At 43.7% G+C, this 13,190-nt stretch overlaps 1 protein-coding gene across 1 annotated transcript in view; it reads left to right on the top strand.

Moving 5' to 3' along the window:
• The window catches only part of NECAB1 (N-terminal EF-hand calcium binding protein 1), a 1,647,431-nt gene that overhangs the window by 331,755 nt on the left and 1,302,486 nt on the right, over positions 1 to 13,190 (top strand). The gene's annotated exons all lie outside the window — the stretch shown is intronic.

Genomic DNA, 13,190 nt, shown 5'->3' with positions numbered 1-13,190 from the left:
GAGCCTAGCTGAGAGAGCAAGATCCGAGGTATACAGAGGCCCACCAGGTTCCGAAGTTCCGAGTCCAGTCGAGTCCAGTCCAGTCCGGTCCAGTTTCAGTTCCGTTCCGAGGCCTTCCGTTCCGAGCTACCCGGTGAGTACCATTACCGGGGAGGCATTTTACGTGCACATAGTCTGTGCCGGTCAAGACGGGTTTGGGTACACAAGTCCGGTCTGCACTGTTTTAGCAGTGTATCTGTACTGTTTAGCAGTATATATAGTATGTCTTGCATATAAATAAGTATTATCTAGTATCAGTATTATGTCAGTAACTAGTTTTCTATTAGTTATCATTGTTCGTTAAAACTGTTAAATGTTAAATGTTTTAATATGTTCTATACATTGTGGTGTGAATGACTGTTCATTATTGTGTTTTATAAAGTGTGTTCTAGTAATAAGGTCTAAAAATGCCGCTCTTTTCGAAATTAAGACAGATCAAAACTAGAAAAGGGGTACTCGAAGAAGCTGTTCCCATTCCACCTAGGGACACTCCAGGATACTTTATGTATCATAAGCATGGCCTAGATGCCGTATTATTTCTTGATTTATGGGTGGACTACACCAAAGAATTACCAGAGAGTCAGAGATGGCCCGCAGCGGGGACCTGGGATGCAGATTGCATCATGAGAGTAGAAGAAGAATTATGGAAAAAGAAAGCCAGACAGTCACAGAAAGATGCCATTGAATTATGGCGTAAAGAATCATACAGACGTACAGAAAAAGCACTCAGACAGGAAGAGAAAGGTAGAGAGAATTCAAATAAAACTCGAGAAAATCTATTACTTGAGGAAGGTACCCGAGTAAATTCAGAACAAATAGATAGACAAAGAAACACTCTTATGAATGGTATGTATCCTCTTTTGGCCGAAGGGTTACCTAAGGCTATCCCGGAAATACCAAAAGACTTAACTCCTCCATTGCTCCCGATAAAAGTACATCCCAAAACAGCAAAGGACGTTTTCCTTTCCTCCTATTTAGATGACGTAGCTCCCGAGTATGCTAATACGATACCACACATACCGCTTGCCGATGGTGTTCAACATCAAGAGCATCCGTCTGTATCCCCGCAACTACAAACTCCTACACAAGTTCCCACAGGTCCGTCCGTTTCTACAGTTTTTCCCGCATCCACAATCTCTATCCTACGTCCAACGAATCCTTTCGTGCCTAGCACCTCAGATGGTGCTACAGGAGGTACGACAGACATGTTTGCCACCCCGCCGCGAAATAAACAGACCCTTAGAGATTTAGCACTCCAACGTACACCCCAACTAGCGACATCCGACATGTTTAAAGAACAGCTTGTGGATTGTAGATACGACCCAGTACCAGGTAGACAGGATAAATTGCTCATATCATCACTACGTATAAGACGAGCTACATTATATTTAATGACAATACCAGGAATGGGTGAACACCTAGACGAAATATATCGCTTTGTCCAAACAGGGCGAGGTCCAGAAAGTATTAACGAAGCTATGGAATACCAGAAAGTGGATGTCCAAAGACAACTACTACGTTTTTTCATAAATTGTGTAATTAGGAATCAAGACAGGCCCGGGGCAGATCACGATACCATGCAAAGACTTGTCAAATGGGGTCAGAACATATCAGAAGAGAAACATGATAGACAGGCGTGTATAATCGCCATGTGTCGAAAGATCCGCAAGGAAGTAGAACGAATACATAAAGAGAGACGAGAAACAGACAGAGTAGAATCAGAAGAGGAGGAGGAGCAAGAATCAGAACAAATAGAAACGATAGCTTATGTAGGTAGAGGAAGACCCCATAATAATACTAGAGGCTTTAATGATCAGATACGTCCACTACGTCCAGAATATAATAGACATTTTCCAAACCCTATGTTAAATACAAAGTCCCCCGAACATCTATTCCAAGCCGCTGATAAATTACTCCGAGATCGAAGGGGGTACCATATGCTCGATTCCATGGACGAACAAGAATTAGCCAGGTCAGCAGTACAATGGGCTGACAGTCCCAGCGACTACAATGATGATGTACTTGCACACACGTTTCTGAATCTTGACCCATACGAACAGCGTTTAGCTAGTATATACATGATTCAACACCTCCTTATATTATATAAAAGCCAACACTCCGATCCATGACCCTTACCTGACATATTGACAGAACTGCTCACGAATATATGGAGAGGGTCAGGTACTGATTTGATCAAAGAAATTCTAGAATTCCGAAACCAATATTTAAATTTCGTATGCCCAGAACACGTTCCGGTTCCCATCATAGGAAGAAAAATGTATCACATAGATAGACAGAACCCGTTACGCGAAGTACACCCAATCAGAGGTGACGGTAATAACTTTACACGCGTGTTTGTGTACACGCCTATAACTAAACTGGAATTATTAGAAATGAAGAAAGTAGTACCCAGCCATGACAAGGACCCAGCAGGTTTCCACCGCGAGATAAAAGACATGTTACTCATGGGAGAGTGTACCTACCCCGACATTATGAAAATATTAAAAGTCTTATTACCCGCCGGTGTTTACGAGAAACTCAGAGAAAAGGAATGGGAGGTGGGAGACCAAAAGATAGACTGGACAGCATTAGAAAACGAAGAAAGGGCCCGAGCTGCAGGAGCAGGACTTGGGGAAAAGACTACAGCACTGGCAGGACTACTAGTGCAGGTACTGCCACGTTTATTAACTACGAAAAAGGAAGACTGGGCTGCAATCTCAGCCTGTAAACAAAAGCCAGATGAAGACACTAGTGATTTCTATTCCCGATTTGAAAAATGTTTTGGTATAAATAGTGGTATAAAAGCCAGTAGTGAGTCATATCCACATCTGTTTGTGACAAAATTAGTTGAAAATTCTCTGCTACAAGTTAAGAATAGAGTATTGAAATTCGAAAGTACCTGGCAAGGTAATACCCCATCACAGATGTTACAGATGTTACAATATCATCACAATAGAATTAGAGAAGAACAAGAACATGAACAAAGACGTATGAAAGATACAAAAATGAAAATGCTTGTTGCACAGTCAGTTCCAGCTGATGGTCATCAAAAGGGTAATTCCGCAGGTCCTACGAAAGGGACATGCAACTATTGTAAACAACAAGGTCATTATATACACGATTGTCCAGTCCTGAAACATAATATTGCTACAGGTAGAACCCAGGAGAGACCACGTCCACCTAGACAGGATCAGAATCAACAACAAATCTCTCAGCATGCACAACCTAGGTTAGCTCCGCAACAACTAGCTCCGCAACAGGGAGCTCCACAACAGACCATAGCACCACCACAAGCGCAGCCTATTGCTGCAACACAAGCAACAACACAACAGATGTATCAGTATGCACAAGCAGATTATCCCGATTATCAGCGATATACATGACATAGCCTAGAGAGGGAAGTTGGCTTACCCCTTATTGAGGTTCCTGTAGACCAAGAGGGACCTTATGTACATAGTGAACTATTAGGGGAAGACAGAAAGTTTTTACTTGATACAGGGGCAAGCAGAACGACTATACGACGCAGTGAAGTTCCAGGGGCACCCCTCTCAGGCTCACAAAATATTTCCCTTGGATTCTCAGGAAAACCTATAATAAATGACGTAACACAACCTCTTCCACTTACGATTGGTCCATTGACACGTACTACAGATTTATTGCTTACTAAATCATGTCCAGAAAACTTGTTAGGTATAAAAACATTGAAAGCTCTAGGAGCTATAATATGTTGTTCTCCGGAAGGAGTACGACTATTTCTACGTGACTTCAAAGGTCACTACGTGTCCAGAGACATGGATCACCGACTGCAGAATTTACCTACACATTTATGGGCACAAGGCCCCACTGATGTTGGTTGCATGAATATTACACCATATCGTGTCACACTAAAAACAGGAGTAATACTACCACGAATACGACAATACAAGTTACCACCCGATGCTGTTGTGGCTTTACTGCAAATCATTGACGAGCTCATTGCACAAGGAGTGGTTGTCGAAACCGACTCCAATGTATGTAATTCCCCGATAATTCCGATTCTTAAAAGAACGGATCCAAAAGCACCACCAGTATATCGATTAGTTATTGATCTGCGCGAATTAAATAAATGTATTGTACCACAATACCCTGTGGTCCCAGATATCTCTTCATTACTAACAGCTATTGACTCAGAAGCAACGTTCTTCACTGTAATTGATCTCAAGAATGCTTTCTTTAGCGTCCCAATCGATCCGGAAAGTCAATACTTGTTCGGGTTCAGTTTAAATGGACGAAGTTTTAAATTCACACGCGCACCTCAAGGATTTACAGAAAGCCCCAGCATCTATAGCCAAGCACTGAAACGAGAACTTGACAGTATCCACATGCCAGTTAACACTGCCTTGCTTCAATATGTTGATGATCTGCTGATCACCGCCCGAAGCGAACCTGAATGTGAAACAGCGTCACTGACGGTTCTGAAATTTTTGGCTGACAAGGGACACAAGGTGTCCCCTTCTAAGCTGCAATTCTGTGTCCAGCGAGTTGTTTACCTTGGGCACTCGCTGTCCAAGGAGGGAAGGCAGCTTACACCCGACCGTATCCAGTTAATCGCTAACATGCCACCACCCAAGACACAAAAGGAGGTGCGGGCTTTTATAGGCCTCACTACATACTGTAGGCAGTGGATCCCTCAATATGCATTTCTAGCAAAACCACTCATCCAGTTGACAACACAGGAGGCAGCCACATCGACTGTCCTCCCTTGGACTCAAGAACATACACACGCCTTTGAAAGCTTAAAGAAAGCTTTATGCCAAGCACCTGTTTTAGCAACACCATGTTACAGCAAACCGTTTACACTCTTTGTTACAGAACGCGAAGGTACTGCCTTGTCAGTACTCACTCAGGAACAAGCAGGATCACACAAACCATGCGCTTATTTCTCTAGTACATTAGATCCAGTAGCTCAGGCTCTTCCTGCGTGCCTGAAATCGGTGGCAGCAACAGCTTTAGCAATCAGACAAAGCGATGCCATAGTGTTAGGACATCAATTGACAGTACAAGTACCACATGCAGTAGAGGTTCTTTTGAACCGCACACAAACACAACACTTGACTATAGCGAGACTCACCGGTTACGAATTGACATTATTTCAGCCACACATAGAAATCAGACGTTGTAATACGTTAAATCCTGCCACACTGTTACCAGTGGGCGGAACAGATCCATTGGCACATGATTGTGTCGAAATCATTACTATCACGACGAAACCCAGACAAGACTTGACAGATATCCCTTTGTCAGATCCAGACTTGACATTGTATGTAGATGGGTCATGCATGAGAACAAGTACAGGAGAGTTAGTGGCCGCTTACGCAGTCACAACAGATACTGAAGTCATTGAAACAAATCGTATTAACACTTTGTCAGCTCAAGCAGCAGAGCTCATCGCTCTGACACAAGCCTGTATTCAAGCCACAAATAAGAAAGTCAATATATACACAGATTCACGTTATGCATTCGGAGTCGTCCATGACTTCGGCGTACTGTGGCGAGAGAGAGGTTATTTAACTTCTCACGGTGCCCACATCCAACACGGACCCCTCATTCAAGCCCTATTAGACGCGATTCATCTACCTACTGCAATATCGATTATGAAATGCAAAGCCCATACAAAAGTTACCGATATCATTTCTCAGGGTAATGACCTAGCTGACAGAACAGCTAAACAGACTGCTCAGAATCAGACTCTCACAACTGACATGACAAAGACAATAGTTCAGACACTAACACATTGCATGACAGTTAAGGATCCCGCCCATGATGTAATTGACATACAGACACATGCTACACCAGAAGAAATAAAGAAATGGACTGAATTAGGAGGGATCCAAACGGATCAAGGATGGATGACGAAGGAAAAATCTATATGGTTTCTTCCCGACTCTATGGTTCAAGTCATCATTAACACAATACATAGTCCAGCGCACCTAGGAGAAAAAGCTATGCTAGACAGCATTCAACACATTTGGTTCAACAAACACTTGCGAGCAGCAGCTAAACAAAAAGTTCGTACCTGTATGATATGTTGTCAGTTTAATCCAGGTAAAAGCATCCCCGTAGAGCAGGGTGGATTTCAACCTCCCGATCATGCTTTTGAAGTCCTCCAGATGGATTATATCCAGATGGAACGATGTCGAGGATTCAAATATGTTCTCGTAGTTGTCTGTGCTCTTTCCCGTTGGACAGAAGCATACCCGGTTTCAGATTACACTGCTCCGACTACTGCCAAACAGTTAGTTCGAGAATTCTTCCCACGGTACGGTTTACCACGTGTTGTCTACTCAGATAACGGCCAGCCGTTCTCATCCGAACTAATGAAACACGTTTCCCTTTTGTTAGGCTACCAATGGAAATTCCACTGTGTCCGGCATCCCGAGGCCGCAGGTCTCGTGGAACGCCATAATCAAACTCTGAAAATTAGATTGTCCAAAATATGTAGGGAAAAAGGTGTCGATTGGATAGTAGCCTTACCAGTTGCACTCTTTTACATGAGAATGGTAGCACATTCTCGAACAGGGCTATCCCCGTACGAGGTGATCTTCGGTAGACCACCAAATATGTGGGGGACGCCTATACCTCGCAAAATAACTGATGTTGACTGTAATATGCTGACAGATTACCTGGCTTCCTTGATGTCTGCACTACAATCTTGTCGTTCACAGGTAGCCGCAGCTTTTCCCGATAATACTGAGGTGAAGCCCCATGACGTGGTTCCTGGTGACCTGGTTTTGGTCAGGAATTTCGACCGGAAGACCCAACTGGATCCTAGGTGGAAGTCGCCTAAGTTGGTTCTACTGACTACAAGGACTGCCGTGAAGATTGAGGGTCGCAAAGGGTGGTTGCACTCGAGTCATATCAAGAAATTTTATGGACTACCATCCAGTGTGAATACTCAACCCTGTATTCCCTCACAGACAGACTCAAAGCTCCCCTTGGTTGAGCAATCAAAACCAGAACTGTACAAACTGAAATTGAGGTCTAGCAAGTCGGACAATTTGATTGTTTAAGTCCTCTCCAAGGTGAATCGGTTGAATTTGTCTCTGACATGTATCCTCTAGACCGGAACAGAGAAAGAAATCAACAGATGCAGCTGAAAAAACATGCGTATTGTAAATCACTTCGTAGTCACTGCACAGTAACATTATTAATTTTGTTTTTTCTAAGTCTTCTGATCATTATTTTCAGCATACTATTGCATATGTATTACCCTATTCTTAAGCGTGCTTACAACATAACTGCAGAACATTCTTTTAGCGAATTACCTCCGCATGAGTTGTCCTATAGATTTGCGCTGCGCAACAACACATTTATTAGTATGTTACATCATTCCCATCAGACCAGCAATGCCACAAATTGTTGGATATGTGGCCAACTCCCTCCCTATCAGAACTATAAGGGAGTTTTGCCCCTCTTTCCCTATCCGTTCACACACAATGGCTCCTGTGGAGCATGGTTTAGTTTGATTAATTCCCTAGATTCAAATTCCGCAGTTTATCAAGACAACTGGGTATGGGGAAACCTGAACCTAGTTTTGCTTAAAGTCTGCTACCCTAACAAGGAGGGACTTCCCAAAAGAACAGGAACTGATCTAGAAAATGAAGTATATGGATTAGGTAATTTTACACTTAACCTCATGATCCTGAACGTTGAATCTGAAGCTACACCAATCTTGCCCGCCATGTCAGTATTCCCAGTAAAAGGGGAATTATGTATAAGAAAGAATGGTTCCATACATATGGGCCATAGTAAATGCACCACTGTAATAAAATTCAGTGATCAAGGCAAGTCTACATTTAGAGCTTCCCATCATTCCTACTTCATATGTGGCCAGACCGCATATATATGTCTACCTCTAGATTGGGATGGTACCTGTTACATAGCATTCCTTCTGCCACCTGTTTTCCTAGCTCCTCCTGATTATCATAGAAATACCCATTTAGTACACAATAGACAACAGAGAGATCTCCCAATTGTCGATTACACTGAAACAGCATGGGAAAAATACACAGATTTCAATAAAGGATTCTTTCCCTATATAGGTACAGTCACTAATAGTAAGCTGATACGTAGATTAACCAGAACCCTTGAAGCAGTAGTGAACGAGACTATTTCCGCCTTAGGCAATTTAACAGAAGAGCAGTCTGCTATGCGGATTGTTGTGCTTCAAAATCGTCTTGTCCTTGACGTCATCCTGGCCGATAGGGGCGGAGCTTGTAGGGTCATCGGATCAAGTTGCTGCATTTTCATACCAGAAAATTCGCCGTCAGTATATAAAGCCATAACCCGCCTTCATAAGATTATAAGCCAGATACACCAGAGTCCAGGCACCTGGACTTGGTCCGGTTGGTTCTGGGGCGTGTTGTCAGCCTGGGGATGGAGAATCCTATCCTTCCTAGGTATTGGCTTTCTCATACTATTCAGTTGCTGTTTATGTCTACAATGTGGGCCAGCGATTTGTGGTCTGTGTGCCACATCGTGTATCCCACATCCAAGTTTTCGTTCAAGATCCCGGAAGAAGAAAGAAGAACAAATGATGCTATATGAACAGATCGATGGATTGATGAAGATCGATATCTCCTGAGGGTCCGTAGGGGACAAGGAGGGAATGAGGAAATATGAATTTTGTGATCAGTTATGTCCCCTATCGTAGACCCCAACGGCTCCATGTGCATGCTATAAGTACATGTATGTTCCCTCCTACTCCAGTTTTGAAGACGCAAATATATGTGCGTCCACCGTCAACATGTCCTCTTTCAGATCCGCCATGAATGGGTCAGATATTCCATTCCTAAGTATGAAAGGCCACCGACTTTATGTGGTTCACTTTCCACATTTTACAGATTCAGGCGAGTAGGCCCTGAATTCTGTCATCAAGCCTTTTCCTGCCTTCTGCCTCTGAAAGCTCCAGTCTGAGCCTGCATCTGTATCCATGAACTTTGTCCTACTCCCTGCGCGGCTAACGGTGCCTGATCCAGCATATTGCCTGCCAAAAACTGTATTTCACCTTTAAGATTATCTACTCCGCTCCTCATCCGATGCATTCCTGTCTAGCAGTTTAGGTAAACATTCCTCCAGCTACCGTGCAAAGAGGCCAGGCCTCGCTGTCCTCATGCAAGTAATTCATAGTTCCGTTACCATGGAATATTCCTACCCCCTCGCATCTCATGTAGACACTTAGACGCTTGTACACGCACTAACAGTCAGTATAGAATAGATTCTATCCTAGAGACCTTTCCTTTTGGATAACCCAGTTCTTTAAACATAGGATATTAGATATGATTTGGGATTAGGTTGACATAACCCCAGACTTCTGTCTCCACATGTAGAGCTAAATGTCAAGTCCCCTTCACCCTCTAGTTGCACGTCAATCACACGTCATGCGGCTGCGCGCGCATCTCTGCCAGATATTTCTGCTGACATTGCAGGATTCTTTTATGGATCCACCCACTTGTGACATCATGTTTAATGACGTATTTTAGTTACACCCATGTATACGCCTTTGTTAGTTACGTATGCACCTTTTATCTGTACTATCAGCTGTTACGCCTCTTGCATCTGTCTCACTGTAATGTATTTTCTATAAAACTGCTTATCTGTCAATAATGTATGCCCTTCCTTCCTGAACTTTCGTGGTGATGGAATAGAAAGCCTACAATTCGAATTGTATTCCTTTGTATAGGAATAAAGCCTTTTAAAACCTCTAATACCACGGATTCTGCCTCTTATATTTACTGAGTTATTCTTAATAGACTTTACCGCATAAAAAATAGTACCGGTAATTAAATAAGTATTAATTTACAAAGAGAGGGAGTTATTGGTGCACCCTTCCAGGTCACAGAACCATTTCCAAACCTTTTTGTTACCATGGACAGGCCAAAATCTCTATGCTGATACTAGTTTAGGGTGTTAATTGAGCTGGCAAAACATCAGGATACCAGTTTTACAAGCAGTTGGGTCATGTAAGGGTCATGTAGGGCAGTAGTACATGCCCGCAAACCATGCAGGAGACATTCCTGTCCCAACAGGGATCCAAATATTAATTGCCCAGAGATGCACAACAAGTTCAGAATCTGTTTTGGAGCACAAATGCCTTGTCGTCTGGGTCTGCTAAATAACAAACTACTAAAAGGAGGAAGGAGACAAGTAAGAAGATGGCAGAGAGCATCACAGATCAGCAGAGCTAAACAATCATGAACCTGAATTACATTTACATTTGTCTATTTCTGAAGAAATTGCCACATAATTTGAGCAGTCAGAAAAAATCAGGAGCACTCCTAATTCATATCTTAAATACACCTGATATTGAAGAACATATCTGGCCATCTTACGATCATTATACTAATAACAAGCGTGCTCTACCAGCAAATTTGCATCCAGCATGTTACTTTGAAAGAATGAATTTTATTTATAGCTCTGTATTTCCAACCACCAGTTGAATGGGCCTGCTCCAGTGATAGTGAAGATGGAGCTACTTTTGGATAATAGTGTCTGAGGAAATTCATTCTCTTTCCATATCTCCTGATAAATTTAACTTTCATATCTAGGTGGAGGCATATTTCAGAGAAGTGGCTATGCAGGTTGTGAGAAATTGGTTTGTTGGTTGACTGGGGTGGGAGTCCAGGGCAAGCAACAGCCACAATTCTTTGCAGGGTTAACCATAAAAAGTTATATATTAACCTGTGCTTAACCGTGGTAGCTTGGCACAAAATCAGCCAGGCTTAACTTAGAGGCAATGTGTAAAGTATTTATGCAGCACGCAAACAGTAATATATTAAAAACAACACACAAGAAAAATCTCACACCAATTAGGAAAATAGAGTTAATTTTAATAAATAAAATGAGACGAAGACAACACAAATCCAATTCAGTAGAACCAGAGATACTCAATTTCAATGTTTTAGATAAGTATAGCACCTAAAAGCACAAAGCGCCACTTGCAGTCATCTGGTCGTGCTGGACCAGGGGAAAGTCACAAGTTCAGGCTGACTGCGATGGAGCACAGATACAGGAACCAGGTTAATCCTGTTGAAAAATGTACCTTCTCAAATTCCGGTGCAGAGTCCAGCTTGTGGTCGAGAAAGCAGCAAGTAGAGTGTGCAGATGGTTGTTGCTGTAGCGAGCAGGGTGAGACGACCATCATGGAGGGTCGTCTCGGTAGCACAAAGATCTGGTTGGGTGTTGCATATGGTCATTGCTGGAGCTTCATATTGCCAGTCTCCATGGGCAGCAATATCTTGGCCCGTTTGCATTCATGAAGAGCCAAAAACGTCAGTATTTTTTACTTTCTTCAAAGGAGGAGCTCAACTGATGCCAGCCAAGGGTCCAGGACCTGGGGAGACACCTGCTGGGGGATCAGTAACTCACTCCAGCAGAGGCTACCCGGACTAAGGCAGGTACATTTGCAGGACCAGACATGTCCAGTGCAGCAGGTCAGCTGGACAGTTGCAGGGAGGCCTCTGGAGCTTGTTGTGTCCCTGTAGCTCAGAATAGGAGGTCAGTCCCTGACCCTTGGAGTCACTCTGGTAGTCCTTGAATTAAGCAGCAAGGCAGGCCTCAAGCTGCAGAGCTTTCCTCTAATGGTACAAGACAAGCTTCAAGCAGCAGAGCCATCCTCTGGTAGCACCAGGACAGTCCTCTGAGTTACAAAGCAGGCCTCAAGCAGCAGGGCAGTCCTCTGAAGTACAAGGCAGTCCTTCTGGTGGTCCTCCGCAGGTCTAGGAGTGAACTGAAGAGTGGGTCTGAGGGTCTTATTTGTATACCTGGTGCCAGCTTTGAAGAGGAAGAAACTTCTAGAGTTTTACACTCCCACACTTGGGTCAGGAGTTTCCTTGATTCCTGCTAAGGCTCCAAGAGGTGTAGGGTGACAAAAGACTGGTGTGAAGTTCTTTGTGAGTGTTCTGTGGCAGCTTCTTTGAAATGTAAGTGGGGCAGTGAACAGCTCTGCCATTCCCATACCGACAGGATGACCATCACCTTTGTCCCACTGATTTGTAGGAATGCACAAAAGCCGACTGCCACTCCAATGACATTTGTGTGACCCAGGACAGAGGATGCAGGTGCCAAATGATTAGGACAAGAAAATAACAAATTTCGAAAAGTGGCATTTTCAGAATCATGACTTCAAATGTAACTTTACCATTAGAAAGAGGATTTAAAATTACAATTCTTTATAGACCAAAAATGACAGCTCCACGGGCAACTGACTTTACAACGCGACTTTAAGCATGTGTTCCATTTCACCGCAAGACAAGCAACGCTTGCCCTAACCACGCATATGCCTGAACCATGCATATGTGTGGTTAAGGCCGTTGGTGTTCTAGCTTACTAGTTGAGGGTAGAGGAACTGGAAGGGAGGACCAGCAAGAAAGACGGGGACGCAGTGAGGTACGTTGGGCTGGGGCTGGGGAGGTAGGTGTAAAGAGAGGGGGGCAGTTTTATGGCTCAGGGCAGTGGGGCTGAGGGAGGTACATTTTTAGGGAGGGGGTGGCTTTAGGGATCAGAGCGGGGGGCTGGGGTTGGGGTAAGTTTTAAAGTAGGGGCAGAGTTTTAGGGCGCAGGGCAGGGGTGAAGGAGCAGTTTTCAGGGTGGGGGCAGTTTTTAGGGCTCAGGGCGGGGGAAGGGTAGTTTTTAAGGTAGGGACAGAGTTTTAGGGTTCAGGGCCGCAGGGAAGACGCAGTTTTAGGACGGTGGAACGTTTTTAGGGCTCAGGGCAGGGGAAGTCAGGATAGTTTAAGGTTTTAGGGTTGTGGTCGTTTTTAGGGCTCGGGTCAGGTTATAGGGCTGGGGCCAGGATTTAAGGACTCAGGGCGGAGAGGCTGGGGTGTGAACTTTACCACACCTGCCCTTACTAAACATGCCTTTACCACGGAATTGCATGGTAAAGGCATCCATGGTAAAGGCATACGTGGTAAAGAAATGCATTGTTTAGAAGCATTTTTTGTTGGAGCTGCGTGGTAGGGGCATGCATGATTCAGCCATGTGTGCATGTGTCATAGAGTCCAGCTCCACCTGTTTCCAAAGAACTATTATAATTTAATTTCATGTAATAAGGTAACCAAAATTTTATCCCATGGGAGAGGTAGGCCTCACGGTAGTGAAAAACAAATTTG

Source organism: Triturus cristatus, chromosome 5_1 (genome assembly GCF_964204655.1).
Source record: "Triturus cristatus chromosome 5_1, aTriCri1.1, whole genome shotgun sequence".
Taxonomy (NCBI): Eukaryota; Metazoa; Chordata; class Amphibia; order Caudata; family Salamandridae; genus Triturus; species Triturus cristatus.
The sequence above is the reverse complement of the archived record's forward strand: the minus strand, read 5'-3'. Positions and strand labels throughout refer to the sequence as shown.